This window comes from Gallus gallus, chromosome 2 (genome assembly GCF_016699485.2).
Source record: "Gallus gallus isolate bGalGal1 chromosome 2, bGalGal1.mat.broiler.GRCg7b, whole genome shotgun sequence".
NCBI lineage: Eukaryota > Metazoa > Chordata > Aves > Galliformes > Phasianidae > Gallus > Gallus gallus.
The window spans coordinates 88,965,357-88,984,490 of record NC_052533.1 but is presented as its reverse complement, the minus strand read 5'-3'; the positions used below and the strand labels follow the sequence as shown (position 1 = coordinate 88,984,490).

The following is a 19,134-nucleotide window of genomic DNA, read 5'->3' as shown; positions in this document are numbered from 1 at the left end:
TACCCAGCCTCGATTAGCTCCTGACCATGGCTGTCACAGAGGCCCTGTTGCAGAGACCTCCCTCTCCTCACTGCACTTCTCCATGTCAGCAAAAAGTTGTAATTAACTTGCAGATGATGACAGCCACAGGGGAGGGAGGGGACGGCTGTAGCCATCCCACAGCATGCATGTCTGGCTTGAAAGCGGACTGAGCTCTGATCCCGTCTCCTACCCTGGTAGAACCAGGCCCCAGTGGGCACACACACAGCAATTTCTGTATGCAGACAGCTCTCCTCCTTCCCCTGCCCTTGCTTTGCAGGAGGGGTGACTTACCCCCTAGCAGACAAAACTGTTTAACTACAAATCCATTTTCTAAGCAGTTCTGAGAGGCACCTGCCCCTGGGCCAGGCTCCTGCTCAGCTGGAGGTGGCACCAAGTGATGAGCTGTGGTAGGCTGCAAGATTGGCAGCTCTTTCTTTGGAAATGCGGCAAAGCAAAGGGATGTGCAAACTCTTCCAAATCTTTTTCTTTTTATCTTTTTTCTTTCTTTCTTTCTTCCTTTCTTTCTTTTTTTTTTTTTTTTTTTTTTTTTTTTTTTGATGGCTTATTTTAAAAATTAAACTACAGTTCTTAAAATACCTAGTTGGTATGTCAAGGAGTTTTTGCATAATAGTCCTGCAAGGTAAAACACGCAGATCTAGTGATAAACTCTTCCCAGGGTATGAATTCTAATCACAGAATCATAGAATCGCTCAGGTTGGAAATGACCTTAAAGACCATCAAGTCCAACTGCAATCTATCCATACCACCCTAACTCTAATCCTACAAGACAAACATTATCCTCAGTAGCTTTCTTATATTTCAATTTGTAGCTACTGCAGGGACTGTAAGTTGTGTCCTTGGACATCAGCTCCAGTCTAGATCACCTGCACTCGTATCCTTACGTGTGCCTCATGTTCTTGTATTCCCAAGTCGCTGTGTCAGTGACTGCATCCCTGCAAAGCAACACGATGCCCTGGGAGCCTGGGCTGAGTCAGGAGCCTCATCTAGTAGAGACCATCCTTAGACAGGAGGCCCCAAGGCACCCCAAAATGAGTGACTGTAATTAGAGGCGAGCCAAATCTCTTTCTGTGGCTTTCCTACCATTGCTTCTCATGTTCAGGTTCATTTGTCCAACACATAGAGCTCAAATTTCAGTTATGATGCAGAGAGGGGAGAGAAGGAGATTTGATTGTACATAATTAAGCATGTCTGACAAAAATGGGCAACTCCCTCTATGGATGCCATGAAACGTTGTTTGATTAATTATTTGTATTATAGCAACACCTAGAGGCCACAGCAGAGATCAGGACCCTGCTTGGTAGCTACCCCAATTCGCACCTACAGCACCCACCCAGGGATGTTCCATCCAAATAGAAGAAACAGAAAGAACTCAAGAGAAAAGGAGTAGTGTATAGACTGTCATACCCAAGGGCAGGCAGCATTTCACTCGGAGCTGGGAGTAAAAACCTCAGCTGGCTGAGCTAGTGTCCAGTGAGTGCTCTAATTCTGATTGTCTTTTTTTTTGTCCTGGGGCAATTTTATACAAACACAACAAAAGCATTACAAAATTCAAAACGGTCCATGTATTCCAACTGATCTTGTCTGCCCTGTGCGCATGAGCGGTGCCCTGTCATCCATGAGACTTCAAAATGCTGCTTGATCCCAAGTTTGAAAGCTGTGATGCAAGCTAGGTAGTATTTGGAAAGGAGCTACTTAGCTGTTCTTTATTAAATGAATGGAGATGATCATCAGGAATATTACAAGATATGGATTAAACAGTAATTACTAATGAATAAAAAAGATTAACTTTTGAAAATGCCAAACTATTGATGCAGTAATTGAATAAATGCGAAGTCAATTAATCAAACTCTTAACAGTTGATGACATATTTGAGAACTGTACCCCCGACCTACATTTGTGAGAATTCCAAACACAGCAATTTGTCAAATGTGATCTAAGGGAACTCATTTACTCTATGGAAACACTTTTAGCGTTATTTCTTTTGTTTTCTTTTTTAAGACACCCTTTCTTTCATATTCACAATATGGGATGTTATGGCTGCATTGAGTCACAGAAGAAATTTGAATATGGGAAATTATGACGTGGCTGTGAAAACTGGATGAGATTCTTGACTTAAACTCAGAAAAGCAAGGGTTTCCTTACAAAGAAGTGTGGAGATCCAGCTGTGATTCGATACTACGTGTATCTCAACAAACCTACACGTGTATAATGGATCTACTCTAATGTCAAGTACAAGATTCCGAAGTCATGAAGAGACAAGACTGTTGGAAATGCCTTTTTTTTTTTTAATTGTTTAATATTTTTGATTGTTTATCAATTTTCCTTAAAAGAACACAGAACTCTGGGATTGTTTATGTGGAATTTTCTCTCAAATTAAAAAATAAATAAATAAGCTAAGTGAAATTTCAAGCAAGAAATGTGTTCAAGTAGTTGAAATACATTTTAAAATAATGCATTTTACAATTATTAGATTACAAAATCTCCCTCCACAACAACTTGCGTTATGGTCTGAGGTTCCTCTTGTGATAAGGTGCTACAGTAGAATAAAAGTGAATTGCAGAAATAGTTTGAAACTGGGGAAACTTTTGAACCCATCAGAAAGAAAACAGAAATTCATTTACCTTTCTTGGGGCCTCATTATTTATCTTGCTGTGTTTCCTAATTAATTGACGATATTGATGTTTACACAGGGATTTGCTCCTTTCCAACTTGGCTTGATCCTGTGAAGAAGCCAGAATGCTGCATTTGTAGTAGCACATTTATTCCCATGGCAACAGCAAGGGATTTCACAAACACTAATTGGGGCTGGCAACTTCAACTGTTTTCAGTACAGTCCCATATAATTTTCCCTCTTTTATCCATTTTTCATTATACCGTACCTTTTGATTGACTTCCTCAATACATTTACAGTGCTTCCTCATATCCTCAAGACTGACTTAATGCCTTACCTGATTTACCAGTCTCTACATCTCATTTGCACCTATCCAGATAAGAAACAACTGCAGTGCATTTGTGCTAAGCTCCAGCTCTTGTACTTCAAATGAATCCTGGTTTCAGTACAACCAGTTGGTTTCTGTACCCATGTGTGCAAAAGCAGCAAATAGAGGTACCAATGCACAGCTGCACATTCACACATAAGCATGCTGTCAGATATGTCAGATACTTCTAAAGGTAGATGCCAAACCTTGCTTCAAGTGGAGAACAAGCCTTCTGTCCACCTACACTTAAGTTCTGTGATCATTCAAGATCATTCATTTTAATTCAAGTAGATCGTGATCATTCACAGACATTCAGTTTACTATGTGGAGAATACTAGTTGTATACCGTGGTCATCCACTTGAGTTAAGGCCTTGACTTACTCACAAGCCTAGAACAAACCTTGTGTTAGCAACGAATCTTAGAATCACAGAACAGCTAGGGTTGAAAGAGACCCCAAAGCCCACCCGGCCCCACCCCGTGCCATGGCAGGGCTGCCCCCCACCAGCTCAGCTGCCCACGGCCCCATCCAACCTGGCCTTGAGCGACTTCAGGGATAAGGCACCACAGCTTCTCTGGGCAGCCTGTGCCAAGGCCTCACTGCCCCCTGAGTAATTAATTTCTTCCTGACATCTAACCTTAATTTCCCCTGTTTTAGCTTAAAACCATTTCACCTTGTCCTATCACTATCTGTCCAGTCCCTCTCCTGCTAATAAGCTCCTTTCAAGTTCTGGAAGGCTACAGTGAGGGGCTTCCTGGAGCCTTCCCCAAGCCTAACAGTCCCAGCTCCCTAAGCCTTTCTTCATACGAGAGCTGCTCCAGCCCTTTCGTCATCTTAAAGGCCCTCCTCTGGACTTGCTCCAATATCTCCTTATCCTTCCTGCGCTGAGGGCTCCAGGCCTGGATGCAGTACTCCAGGTGGGGACTTACAAGAATACTGTACTACATACAGAGTTGAGGGAGATATCACCTCCCTCACCAAGCTGGCCTCCCTTTTTTTTTATATGCAGCCCAGGATACATTTGGCTTTCTGGGCTGCAAGAGCGCACAGCTGCATCATGTCCAGCTTTTTGTCTACCAGGAATCCCAAGTCCTTCTCCACAGGGCTGCTCTCAATGAGTTCTTCTCCCAGTCCGTACACATATCTGGGATTGTCTTGACCCAAGTGCAACACCTTGCACTTGGCCTTGATGAACCTCATTTGGTTCATGTGGGCCCACTTTTCAAACCTGTCCAGGTCCCTCTGGATGGCATCCCTTCCTTTTACTGTGTCAACTATACCACTCAGCTTGGTGCCACCTGCAAAGCTTCTGAAGGTACACTCAGTCCCACTATGTTATTGATAAAGATGTTGAGGAGCACCAGTCCCGAGACTAACCCCCAGGGGACACCACTTATCATCAGTTTCCTCTTCTACATAGACACTAACAACAACTCTCTGGCTGTGACTGTGGGAGATGGAGAGGTCAGCTTGGCCTTGTCGAATGTCAACTCGCTGATAATGAGGCTCTGGAAAGGAGACAGAAGGTCTGAATAAACAGGGGTGTTTTGTACCTAGGCATAAGATAAACTCTCTGCTGATTATGAAGACTTGTTATGGAATTTGCTTGCTTTCTAGCCAATGGATTGTTAGTGGAAATGTACTGAATATGTGTGTTAGAATATAAAAGGCTTGCTTTAGAAAGTAGACAGATAGAGAGACACACAACATGATCATGATCATCACAGCAATAAAGAAATCTTCCTGGCAAGAGAACCCTGTGTTGTGTTGCTAACTTGTGACAGTGACCGTCCAACAGATGGTCCACAGGCTTTCTGGGTAACCTATACAGCTGCTCAGTCAATGGAACATCACTGAGCAAACTCAAGATTCCCATTCTGAGGCCAACTTGAGAATAAGTCTCAGACAGTTTTCAAACCACTCTCTCAGCAAAAAAAAAATAAAAAAATCAAAATAAAACCAAGTAGAGAAAGTATGTCACTATTGCCCTATTTCGGAAAGGAAGACAATAAATAAGACCAGTTAGAGTACATTTACACTCCAAGCTACTGTAAATGACTAGAAACAAGGACTAAAATGATGGAACCACCTGGAGCCTTGTCATTAGGTTACAGGTGAAGTCATATTTGTTTCTTACTGAGAAATAATTTAATATCTTATTGGTAGAAAACTAGTATTAAAATACTAAATTCTCAGTGTGACCACCACCTTCTTACCCTATATGATGCGAAGTAAAAACCTTCTTAACTACCAAAAATCTGTCTTGGCAGTAAATTGATAAATGTTTTTAGGAGACTTTAATTGAAAGCAGGGCAAAATTAATGCATTTGATAAGGATAACTTATTGCAATAAAGAGTATAATTTGTTTAAAAAGGTAAAAAAAAGGGGGGGGGGGGGTATTTTACATTCAAGTAAAAAGGAAACAGCTGCAAGAAATCTCATATTCCAACAAATGGCAGGATGAGCTTACAAGAACACATAAAGAAGGCCTTTACTGAACAAAGCTTTTGACTCTCAGGACTACATTTTGCCTCTTTCTTTTTGAGGAAAGACCGAACTGTGCCAGCTCGCACCATTTTTGAAAACACACGTTGCTGCCATTGACTGAAAGGCTCTGTTTTAAAAACATAAACACACACTTGGGAGAAATTTGAACCCAGAGCCCTCCAGCTTTTGCGATTGTTTTCATGGCTTCATTTTTGCAATTGTTTTCATGGCTTCATTTTGTTCCCTATCCCCTTTAATTTCAAAAAGCATCATCATGCTCATAACAGGGTTTTTCATAACTTTTGTGAACTGGGCCACAGTCAAGAATTTCCACCCTGAGTAATTTTATTGCATGAAGCTTCCCTTCTGTCATACAAGGCTCTGAATGCTCAACACATACATCTGCTTTTCAACTCATTTCTAAAGGAAAGTCCTGTGGATAGCTGTCCCTTTGAAATTAAGGAGCTGGGGAACAAATCAGGGTTCAAATTTTTTAGAGCTATGGATGCTGTGTTTTAAACTGATCTGTTGAGAGAAGCACAAGCGAAAGCATTTCCAGCAGCAAGGCAAGCTGACGCAGCATAGCCTTTTGGAAAGAGAGCCAGAATCTACTGCACACAGAATCACATCCCCTGTAGATAGGAGTGAAAGCTTCCCAGACAGGTTGAAGTGAAAGACTTCTTAAAGGAAGTTATTGAGAATGGCTGAGACTGGGATATTAAAAAAGCAGGTGTCAAGAACCTAGACAAAACCTTAAAATTCTTGCAAAACATGAGATTTTGAAAAGAAAGCTCCTTCTACTCCATGTCTCCAAAGCAGCATTTATTCCCATGAGAACGTAACACAACAAGAATCACACTGCTGGCATCTTATGGACAAAAACAATTGTGGAAATCCAATAAAAATAGTGGAAAATGCTATTCGGTGTAAACATTGTCCAGTTTTCTGTAGTGCACGACTGCAGCTCAAGCACAGCATGATGCCTGCAGTGTATGCTCTTCCTATGAAGAAAGGCTGAGGGAGTTGGGCTTGTTCAGCCTGGAGAAGAGAAGGCTCCAGAGAGACCCGATAACAGCCTTCCAGTACTTGAAGGGAATTATAAACAAGGAGGAGACTGACTTTTTACATGGACATATAGTGATAGGACAAGGGGGGATTGCTTTAAACTAAAATAGCGGAAATTAAGGTTAGATGTCAGGAAAAATTAATTACTCAGGGGGCAGTGAGGCCTTCACACAGGCTGCCCAGAGAAGCTGTGGTGCCCCATCCCTGGAGGCGCTCAAGGCCAGGTTGGATGGGGCTGTGGGCAGCTGAGCTGGTGGGGGGCAGCCCTGCCCATGGCATGGGGTGGGGCTGCATGTGCTTTGAGGGCCCTTCCAACCCAAGCCATTCTGTGATTCTATGACTCCATGGCTTGATTCTGTGATTCTGTGATCCCATGCCATTCAGACTGCAGCTTCACAAGCATTCCTAGCTAGTGTAGGGCAAATCCTCTGCCAGGAGTCACCCTGGGTATCTGCTGCTTCCCACTGCAGGGTGTTCATGCCTCAGGCCAGCAATAGTGACTTCAGGGATAGGAGGTGAAACAAAGCAAGAACATGGTTGCTTTAAAACTAACCCTCTCTTTACTGGTCAATAGCGCTTTTCATGCACACTAATTTTCCCATTTGCTGTCAGGATAGTTTTTAGAACTGCTATGTACCCAAAATGTCAAATGGGAGGAAAAGATCAGGAGGTATCCCTATGACCATTACTGCCATGCGACATATGCATGGGAGAAGCCTGAAGATTTCCCTGTGGAAATAAGGGGCCTGTTTACACACAGAAGTCCTCTTTACACACAGAATTAGAGACACTCCCTGTTCCAAAGGCATTTAAAATTGATGAAGCAGCACAAAGGAAAACAGTGTTATAATTGCTGTATGAAGAGAATGTCTATGCACAGAGGTATTCAGTGATTTTCTGTCACATGGGAACTTTGGAAGAGGTTGAGAAGTGAGTCTGGATCCCACCATAGTGGCCTACTCCTTAAAAATAAATATCCTTCCTCTCTTATGTCATGAGTCAGCACACTTTTCCAAAATGGTGCACTCAGCCAAACTGTTGTCAAATTGCTTGGAGAGACTCTAACCTGACATATTTAGCACATCCTTCCCACAGCTCTCACAGAAGCACAGGGATGTCAGCTCTGATCAGACTCAACCAGGGCTGCAAAACCCATCACGTTTGTAGATCTAAGACGGTCTAAAAAGTAATTCTTCCAAAAGCTACTGCCCATTCTGTGCTTGAAGACAGACACATGAGGCTGCAATGGCAGCATTTCTAGCCTGGAAATTAGTATTACATTAATCTAGGCAATGTTTTTAGACTTAGAAACGTCTAAACCATAAGAACTCTTTGGGAGATGGGCTACTGCTTCGGATCTCAGATTGCAGCCCCATCTGCTGTGAAGAGCTGTCAATCCAACCTATCCAAGTCTGTGGTTTTCTGTCCAGTATGGCATAATATATAAAGCAAAGGATGCTACAGTAACTCTATTGTGTTAGCAGTCTGTACAGGTGGTTAAAAAAAATAGATCATAGAAGAGTTTTGTTATCTATACTTCTATACTTACTATTTGAGGAATGATTCATATGACCCGAGCATTTAGAAGACTGCAATGCCATAAGGAGAGAATGGGGAGGAGGAACACATTCTTTAATCAACGTCAATGCATGGTTAGAAAGCTGCAGACAGTTCTCAGTCAATGAAGTGGGTTAAATTTTGTGCACCACAACCATGTGAGGAGTGCTAGTTCCTTGTGAGGGTCAATCTGCCCCAGTGTCCTGCCTGCCAGTGGCCAAGAGAAGCTGGGAATGAAGCGTGTAGAGCCTAAAAATACACTTACCAGGCATCTCCAAACCTTTTGGATCGTGCAACACATCACTAAAAAACCTTTGAACACGCACCCCCAGTATACGCGTTTTCACTTATTTATAAACCATACCCATGCACTACTGAAGTTCTGACATTTTCTTCCTGCACCCCCATGGATCATCTTGTGCTTTCCCTGGGGTGAGCACACCCTGCTTTGGAGACCACTGCTAGAGAGGATGTCACCCCATTTTTATAGTACTTCTAGAAACAATAAATAATACTTATTGCAGACGTGTTAGTCATCGGACCTCACTCAAGCAGTGCAGACCTGCCTTATTTGGCTACCAGCAATCACGACACACTTGCATTTACCTCATGCACACTGACTGTGATACCAGTGAGAAACAGAAAGGGACAATTTGTCCAAGCATAAAAAAACCCCGTTGCCGTAACAAGCCAGGAACATCAATTTAATGTGGGAAATATTAATAGGAACTGGAAATTGTTCAAGAACATTCTACTGGGTATATATAAGAAAAAAAAAAAGTGCCACAAATCTACAAGTAGGAAAGAATTCATGCTGGGGAAGAAAGAACGTGTGAAACATAGAAGATGCAGAAATGTTAGTCAAACGCCATCAATCAAAATACAAAGAATGCAAAAAAGGATAATGGCAATAAACTGCACACATAAAAAACACTTTGCTGAACACAGCAATATGAGAAGCTCAGTGGGCATTACAGTTAGAAGGAGCGAGAAACAAATTACAGTAAAAATAATTCTATGCCAAGTATCTCCATTACTACAAACAGGTATCATCACAGTTTTGAACAAAGGCTCAGAAAAGACAGATGGGTTCATCACTGCTTCTCTTCTGATTTCAGAATGAAGCAGGAGGATAAGCTTGCCCAACAAAATGTTGTAGATGGAACAGAAAGCCTGGCATCAAGAATAAAGAGTGTGATGAAGAGTCAGTCGCAATTACACATTTACAAATCAAGCAGCCTAGTGGGAAACAAGCATCATGGAAAGGACCTTTGAATTGCCAACTTACTCCAAGTATTAAGAAAGAATAAAAAGATGATCCTGGAAAATATACACTGCTTAGTTACATGCTGAATCTGGACACATAATGAGAATTTTCATTTAGGAGGCAATGAGCATAGAATTGTATGCTTCAGATGCAATTAATAATAATCAGTAAAATTTCAGGAAGCATGCGTTTTGAAAATAAAACCTTTTTTTATCTTCTTCTTTTCCTTTTGTTCACATCTGTCCTACAGTACTAAAAACTGCCTTCGGAGCAAGAACTCAGTAGATCATCACAAATTCTACTGTAGCCAATTTTGTCCCAGCCACTGCAGGGGATGCAAACCGTGGTGGGATAGAAGAACCTAATCTGGTCCTGGCACAGGAGGACTCCAGGCCAGCTCCAGTGAGTCTGAAGTTGTGGGGCTTAGCTTAGGGATGAGTTTTCATGATCTTTATACACAAGATCAGCCTAGGATGCCTGAGAATTTTTCTTTTCTGACTCTGAATGAGAGAGAACTGTATTTTCCTAAAGATTTCTAGATCAACCTGCAAGTATAAGCCAGATATGGGAAGGACACTTCTGAGTTTCTAAATTCGACAGCTACAAGCCAAAATTCAGAACATGACACAAAATACAAAAACAAGTTTATGAAATTGCATTCAAATTCTCTACACATGTTGAGAATTGCCATTTTTGTAGAATGACAGAATCACAGAATCCTTAGAGTTGGAAGGGACCTCTGAAGGTCATCTAGACCAGCTCCTCCTGCAATGAACAGGGACGTGTACAGCTACATCAGGTTGCCCGGGGCCTTATCCAGCCTCGTCTCGAAAGTCTCCAGGGATGGGGCATCAACCACACCACTGGGCAACCTATTCCAGTGTCTCTCCACCCTCACTGTAAAATACTTTTTCCTTATATCTAACCTAAATCTACTCTTTTTGAGCTTGAGACCATTTCCCCTTGTTCCAGCACCACAGACCCTCCTAAAGAGTTTGCCCCCTTCTTTCCTGTAGCTCCCCTTTAGATACTGAAAGGCCATTATCAGGTCACCTCAGAGTCTTCTCTTCTCCAGGCTGAAGAGCCCTAACTCTGTCTCATTTAAAAATCTCTGATTTTTATTGGCATAAATGTGTTGAGAATGCCTGTTTGCATCTGAGTTCTCAGATACAAACATGTCTATTGACGCATAATTGAGAGTATGTTCTGTTCGTTAATCATTAATAATAATGTTCTAATTCTGTATCCGAACTCCAATAAAAAGCTGTGGAGCAGAAAAACTGAAGTGATCAATCATACATCACAAACAGCAAGCAGTCAAACAACTCATAAGCATAGGTATCGTGTTCCTTCCAATCTTCAGGTGAGGACTCTGAAAACCATTCTATCATGAGAAATCAAGACCAGCTATTGAATGATGTGAACAAGCAAACAAACAAAGAAAAAGCTAAAATTATCTTATGCTTTATGTAACACACATTCTGATATTGCATCATAGCCCCAATTAGTTACTGTACTTTCATGCACCAACGGCTATGGTTTTATGCACTATCTTGATAAAGGTTGTGTGCAAACAGGAAAGATCTGATCTTCTGTCTGATGTCAACTGTTGTCTTCATTAGCTTTGACAGAGTTACTCCAGCTTTAGCAGCTCAGAAGGAAGAGCTGAACAAAAATGTCACTAGCCACAGTAATATTACTAAGGATCGTTAGTGTTCTGAAGGACACATGTCTATTAGCTTTTAATAGGTTTAGTAGGCTTGGTGTATAGGTTTTATATGCAGATATGCATACATTTACATTCTAATTCCTGCAGTGTTTCCTGTCTGTTGGTCTATATTTTATTTCCACAGAGGCCTCTCACTTTTTCCTTGTGCTCTTTCACATGGTGGTTCCCCAACCAGATGAGCATGCAGATTTTATCTTTATCTCACTGGCAGTGTCTGTATAAGTCAGCACTGACATTTTTGTTTCCTAGGGGTCCCTCAAGCTACTCTGCACCAAGCGTCATTCAGCATCTGTTTCTCTTCCTGCCTCATACCTTCCACTCATACATCTATAACTATTAACCTGTTGATGTCTCTGTTTCATCCTGTGCCTGCCTGTAGTCTTCCTCCATATTCTTGTATTAGTAGAGATCCATGGATCAGATATGGCTTTTGTGAGGACAGTACCACTGCCTCAGAGGCACTTAGTAAAAGCTGCATTAGTTATACCTCCATTGTGAGCCCAGGAAGCCCCAGCTGCCCAGTCTCCATGTAAGCAATGCTATTTTTAGTTTGGTGCCACCTTTTGCAGATTTTCCAACATTTTATTTCATTTTCTTAATAAAAACATATGGCAAACAGATGCCTAAGCCGGGCCCCAGGCACCCATTTCTTGTTCCTGCCTTTCCAGCATGTCTGGGAAAATACTGAGGTTTATGCTAATATACACTGAACTTGCAGTTTATTTCAAGTGCAACCTCACGGTGACAGGCATGTCATTTTAAAATCGAGTTTCTGTCTCTTTTTTTTTTTCATGGGCAACCTTGAAAACATAAATCGGGATTTAAAGATGGTAGCAGCTGGGTATCAATCATAGGAAGCAAGGATGATGTAGAGATCTTCCTTCTCCTTCCCACACACATCTCTAAAAATTCAAGATAAATCGGATTCATCTACAAATATCGGTTTACCAGTCCCTCTCTTAGGTAACACTTCCTGCACAATGGTATGATCATGGCTATGTCTGAGATAAAAGAATGAGATGTAGTCTTGAAAATGTTAAATCTAGCTCTGCTTAAAAATCACCATTCTCCCCTGGGATTAGAATTTAGCTATTTTGCACATTTCTGCAGTGACCAAGGCAACTATGACATAAGAGAGAGCATGCTTTAAGCCAACATGAAAACATGAAGGCCTTCAGTAGGGCTGTCGGGCTCTGTCATACACATTTTTCCCAGGCACTAACCTTGCTTTATATTGTAATTCTTCTCTCCCCTTTCCCTCACCCTGTGTTCTACCATCCTACAGAAACACATTTAAGATTCATATTGCAGTACGTTTAAACTTATTCAGATTTCAGAAGTATATGTTTATTTATTTTGGAGAAAGTTTATCTTGGTAAGAGGGACCACACACTAATACCAGCATTATTTATTAAGGCTACTCTGTCATTATTTTTCACATGGGACCTGAAAGCCAAGGAACACTATCTCTGGTTTCACTCTGCTCTGTCTCTTTCCCAGGATTCACTCACTGCAGAAATTTAAACTTATAACTGGATCTGTCTCCCAAGCATGCCCAAGATGTGTCAAGATATGCTTCAGATATCAAACGTCAGAATGTAGATTTATTCACACAACTCAAATGTTTCATTTAGAGGCTATTTAAATGAACAGCTTCTTGAATTAATTGTCATACTCTCTTTTTCCTCACTAAAAATGTTGCCTTTTTGTACAAATGATAAGAATGTTGCAATTCCCTGGATTTATTATTATTTTTTTAATTAATATGAAACAATTAATTATTGCTGAATTAGATGATCTTACCATTTGAGGGATATGCAGTGGAAGTGTAGGCATACATGGAATGAAATTGCTCTGAAATGGTACATAGCCAGGAAATGCTATGAGCTCTGGGACCACAGTCCTCCTCAGAAGTGATTTATAGGTATCTTGTTCTGTATTTTACATAAAAATTATCTAGGGGGAAAAAAAAGAGAGAGAAATATAAAACAACTAAGTCAATGCCAAATAGATTTGTGAATTGTACACATGATTTCCAAGAGATGTTTCTTTTTCCTCCTACACAACTTTTAGCAATGCAAAATGTTGCTTACAAAAAAAAAGATTCAATTTTCTTGTCCATAGGGAGAAAGGGTTAAAGAAAGAAGTCTCTGCAGATCTCTCTGCACTGAATGAGAGACTGAAGTTACTCCTTATGGCTCATGTCCCAGGCTCTGTTGTCAGCTGCTAAGCCATTTTCACTGCACTCTCTCGGTATCATGCTCCTTTATTTGCCTCAGTGCTCCTGGTTGATGTTTTATTATTGATTATTTGTTGCTAGTTTTGCGTGTGAGCAAAGTATTTGGTAGCTTGTCTTTAGTGCCCGCGTGGGGCAACTGCAGACCAAAGGTGATAGAAGCCACTTGGAGCAGAAGAAATCCTATGTCCCCTTGTCAGTAAGTGGCTGCATTGCGAGTCCCTTCATCCTGCACCAATTTCTGTTTCACCCCGAACTGATTAAACATCTCTGCCTACAGACCCACAGGGACCATAGGAGAAATGTTACTGGAAAATAATTTGATTTCTGGCTTAATTCAATGAAACAGTTGTATTGGTTTCTAAAACGTAGGGATTTTTTTTTTTCCTGGAAACAGCGTTCGAAGAAAACAGATTGCCATCACGTGCATTGAAAATGGCATTTAACTGTGACTTTATCATATGTATTGGAATATTAGCAGATACATTATGTGCAGAAATGTAGCACGTTTCACCTTCTCCATCTAATCCGAGAGGTTCTTATTTTCCAGCCACCCACTCGGGCATGCAGATATTCATTAGGTACAAAAATGAACTGCACACCTGAAATATATTCAGGTTATTGTAGAACTGCCTCCACCTTGCTGCCACAATTGTCAAGGTAAAAATATCTGTCTCTTTCTCAAGAGATAGATGATGATAATACAGAAATGCTTCTACTCTCAAGGTGCCTGTACTAATACAAGGAGTCAATTCTATTTAAAAATAAATTCACACTTCAGCAGTTGCTGTACTTGCATGCATTTCACACACACACATATAGAATGTTAGAAAAGTTATTTACCTGTAATCACACTTTTAGAAGTTAGGAAATAAAAGAGCCAAGAATGTTCCGCACCTGAGGAAACTTATTTTCCCCTTTTATGTGGTAGGATTATCATACATTGTTAATTATATGAATACATGCTGCTTCACCTCAGGAATTTGCCTTGTTTAATCCAAAGAACACCATTTCCTCTTCAAATGTTATACTTGAGCCACCATTGCCATGAGCCCCCATAGCATTACTGGGAGTTGGAACTAGATGATCTTGGAGGTCCCTTCCAACACAAGCCATTCTATGATTCTACGATTTAATATTGCCTTTGGCCCAGTTTTCTCAGCAAATAAAGCTTCCAGTGTTGTGCTATGTTTTTATCCCTCAGTCCACTACTGAGCATTTTTGAACCCATGGGCTGATTTCAACCAAATCTGACAGGAAAGCGGAGGTTTAAGGAAGGAAATCTCACTGATGTCCCATAATAGCTGGGGAAATTAGAAATCTCCTACTGAAGTAAAGCCTGAAGCATGAACCCTGGCACCAGGCCTCCAGGCAGCCCAGCCCTGAGGCAGCCATACTTTGGAAGCCGGCCTTCCCTCACCTTGCAGCATGCACAGCTGCCCACCACAGCCCTCATATGGCTTCTCCCTTCTGAGCACTTCTTTTTAACAATTGTTCAGACACCAGAAATGCACTGGGTGCAGTACCCAGGAGGGTGATGATGGGGATTATACTTCTTCCTGCTGGCACCAACTTGTACGAAGGCTGGCCTGAAAACAACGCATCCTATCTTCTTACACGGGCCCATGACATCAGAGGCAGATGTTGGTGGTACGGCAGTAGAAGTTGAACCTTCCCACCAACATCCCGTTACATGTTGCTGCTGTGAGACAGATGGCAGCAGAGGGGCAGTCTGACTCAATGGTGTCTGACATGGAAGTGCAGATGAAGCAAAAGTGTGGGACTGAATTCCTCCATTGAGGTTCATTGACACTTGCTGAACATTTATGGAGACCAAACAGTGGATGTCAGCACAGTGAGGCAGTGGGTGGTCAAACAAAGTGAAGCAGTGGGTCATCTCTGTTGGTCCAGATGTTTAGTACCACAGCATACAGGCTCTTGTTCATCACAGGTGAAAATGCATAGCTAATGGTGGTGACTGTAGAAAAAGAGCGTTTTGTAGCTGAGAATTTGCACTATTAAATGGCGTTATTGTACTCTGTGTATCTGTGGTAGTTTGCATGGAAATAAATAGGAGGTATTACCTTCAGAACAACTTAGGAACATAGGAGAAATTAGCTTCATTTTTCTTCTTTTCTTTGCTGCTTTGATTGGCCTTATCATCTTGCTTTGGTCGGCCTGACTTTTTGGGCTCTATAGTTTTCCCCTGCCTTGCACACTCCATTAGTCATTAAAACTCCCCTTCTAAGCTAAACGTTTGGGCTGTGCCATTTACATTTGCAGCCCGGAAGCCTGTGGTAAAAATTCTCCATTCAAGGCACGTCAGGGCAATTTCAGTATTAGGTGATAAAAAATTCCCCTTCTTCCTTGCTCACAAGCCACCCTTCAGTCAATGTTTCCAAAATCGTCCAGTCTCTAAGATAATACAGCTGGGTCACCGATCACAGATACGATGCCTTTGTCAAAAAATAGAATTAAATTTAAAAAATATAATATCTATAAATCAGCACACTATTGCAGGCTTCCCCAGCTGTTGCTGCTAAACGTGGATCTTGGACAACATATTGTAATTTTGCTAAATACGGACAATACAGATGTTTGCGCAGTGGAAGGAAATGGATTAAATCCCAGTGTTCTTTTTATTCAAACACTGCTTCCATTTTCTCTCATAAGACAGAGGTGTAAAAGCACATGGTTGGTAACCTCTGGTGTATTCATAATTGCCATATGTGTCACATATGCACACATTTTTACATCACTTTTGCTGAATGAGCTTTTACTGCTGCTCTCCCTCACTAAAAATGGGCTTGTTTAGCTTGGAGAAGAGAAGGCTCTGGAGAGACCTCATTGCAGCCTTCCAGTACTTGGAGGGAGCTTACAGGCAGGAGGGGGACTGACTTTTTACAGTCTGATAGTGACAGGACAACGGGTAATGGTTTTAAACTCCAAGGGGGGAAATTTAGGTTAGATGTTAGGAAGAAATTTTTCACTCAGAGCGCGGTGCTGTGGTGCCCCATTCCTAGAGGCACTCAAGGCCATGTTGGATGGGGCCCTGGGCAGCCCGAGCTGCTGGGGGTCAGCCCACGGCAGGGAGGTTGGACTAGATCATCCTTAAGGTTCCCCCCAACCTAAGCCATTCTATGATTCCATGAAAATCACTAAATGCAGGCAGTGAAAAGCTACAACATCTTTAAAATGCATTCATTCAGCACTACCTGTAATACGTCTCAGCGAACTGCTTGTGCATCCAACCCACCTCCCAGGAATAAACATTACCTCATTCTGTAAAATTCCCAGTCTTAACTGCCTTGCAGAATGACCACCTCTTTTTATTTTTTCTCTCTCTCTACTGATTTAGAGTTCTGATTTGCTGGTTCAGTTCACATCCACATGTACTTAGTGACACATAACACTGTGCTCTGGCAGAAAATTGCTAACGAAAGGCTGAAGTAAGACTGGACATCATTCTAGAGAAGAAACACTACTAAAACTACAATACTAATCTCCAATGTATAGCAAAAAAATAAATAAATAAGGAATTTAAACTTTGAAGTACAACTCTGCCTTGTAACTACGATAAGATATTTCGGTTGACTTTCAGTACATCAACACTGAAATATGACATTTTTTTAATCTTATATAAGTTGAATCCTGGTGACACTGAAATCAATAACTTACTTTGATAAAATGTGAATATTATCTGATAAATTCATATTACAAATCATTTGTTTTAAAACCTAACAGCTGCACTCCTTTGGCCTTTAAAAACTAAACACTAAATTGATAAAAATACAGCTTAATGTAGCTTGGCATGCTATTGCTTTCAACGTCTCTTTATAACTTCCAAATCCATAAAAGAATTAAAAAATAATTTTATATAATCATGTATCCAAGGAAAATCTACCATTTTGCATTAAAATTTTTAGTTTTCATACAGTCTTCTTGGGAAGTGCTGCTAGTTTTGTCACATAGAGCTATGTGCTCTTTGCAAGTTACTTCAAGAGCAACTGGGTAGATAAAGTAAGATTGCTTCATAACTGCAATCTGTGAAGGAAAAAATAGACCAAACAGCAAGTTTCAGAACTTACTGTCAGTCTTATCTCCTAAAAAGAGTCTGATGAGTTAACAGGCATGATGCTGAGAGTACAGTCAAAGGTATCGTGGATAGGCATGTTTCTTGAATGGGTCCAGAAAGTCTAGGGCAGTACTGTGAAGAGAGTTAGAACATTACCTCCCACCTGGAAATGATAATGCAAACAGAGGGAGTAGAAAGCATCACTCCCTTGCAATTCATGCACAGCTCTATAGCACTGACTGGAATTAAGCTCCATCAGAACAATAGCCTTATATGTATAACACATTTCTGCATTTCATGCAACACACACCAGCATGGTTGGATTAGATGATCTTAGTGGTCTCTTCCAACCTTAATGATTCTATGATATCTCAGCATTTTCAAATGAGGAGTTTTACTGACTTACATACAACACTGGCACGGTGGTCACCAGCATCATTTGAGTGTCCTTTGCTTCAGCTATTGGCGGCTGTGAATGTCCATCTTTAACATCTCTTCCTCTCCTTACAGTACTGATATCATTGCTACATGTTACTATGAGTGCTTTAAGCACTGTTACAGGGCCTCTAGGTCTGCCAGAGAGCAACACAGACATAGGGCATTTGGACAGTGGAGAAGGTAAAGAGCTTTGAGGATGAGTCATACATACTGGAATAGAGATGGAGAAAGGTGATCTCCTGAGGTATTGGATCCCCTCTCCTCCAGTACTTCACTGTATCACTTGGGAAAATGATGACAAGTATTGCTGTTGAAGAGAAGACACAGCAAGAGACTGGACAAGTCAGAAATAAGTACAGTCATGAAGAAGTAAAATTAAAAATAAAACTCTAAGAAAAACAGCTACATTAAAAATTCCTACTTTGAAGAATACCTAAGAGATCTAAGAAACTTGTCTAAGAAAGTTGGATAGCAGACTTTGCACTTAGAACCACAGAAATGTTGTCTCAGTTTCTTTTGAGGCCTGAGACTTGCAAGAGCTGTTTTGTATTCAACACCTCCATCCTATTCACTTTGGAATTGCTGTCCAACTCAAGTGGTGACCCTCAAGATAAAGCAGTTAGAGACACTGAAAATGAGATCTGATAGGATTAGGCAAATGGTGGTATTGCTGCGCAAAGTTGCCAAACACAGCCACACACCAACTGAAGGGTTTTTGCCCAGTGATTCACCCATCTGTGACTGTTGTAGAAGATGACCACTCATAAATGATTGAAATCCATCCTGTGGACAGATTTGCCACCTGGATTTAAAATTGCTAAAATAACTCATACTACACCAGCCAAGCATTAAGCTAATGCCCCTCTTAAGCTTTTGCACACAAAGCAAATATCTCTGTTCACAGTACCTCACAGAACATTAATCCAATTACTATTTCTGAGGTGAGAAATGAAGCAATTTTAGTCGTACTTCAGGGTTTAATTCAAATTATAATGATGGTATTTTTAAAATAAACATCTTTAACTAAAAATTGTTTTCCCCACAAGTTTATGTTTGTTGTTTTGTTGTTTGACGGATGACTGTAACAGTAAGAAATCAGCATTTTAATGGCTTACCTAAGTACTACACAAAGATGTAAATATTCAGTGCAACGTGCAGGAAATTAGTAGCAGCATTAGCAGTAATGGGACTTGCATGGCTAATTCTCCACATAGCTAGCTGAACATGTCTCCCAAAGTACTCATCAAGAAATACAAACTT

The 19,134-nt window shown here is 41.0% G+C and overlaps 1 long non-coding RNA gene across 10 annotated transcripts in view; it reads right to left on the bottom strand.

Moving 5' to 3' along the window:
- Positions 1-19,134, bottom strand: part of LOC112531945 — a 47,285-nt gene that overhangs the window by 20,565 nt on the left and 7,586 nt on the right. For 6 of the 10 annotated variants that reach the window (XR_006936584.1, XR_006936585.1, XR_006936587.1 and 3 more), the window contains 3 exons: positions 18,086-18,181; positions 12,929-13,081; positions 2,664-2,762 (listed from right to left, as the gene is read on the bottom strand). This is a non-coding gene — a long non-coding RNA (uncharacterized LOC112531945). Of the gene's footprint in view, positions 1-2,663; positions 2,763-12,928; positions 13,082-17,842; positions 18,066-18,085; positions 18,182-19,134 lie in introns of those variants that run through there. The other 4 variants (XR_006936580.1, XR_006936583.1, XR_006936589.1 and 1 more) reach the window with 3 other exon arrangements.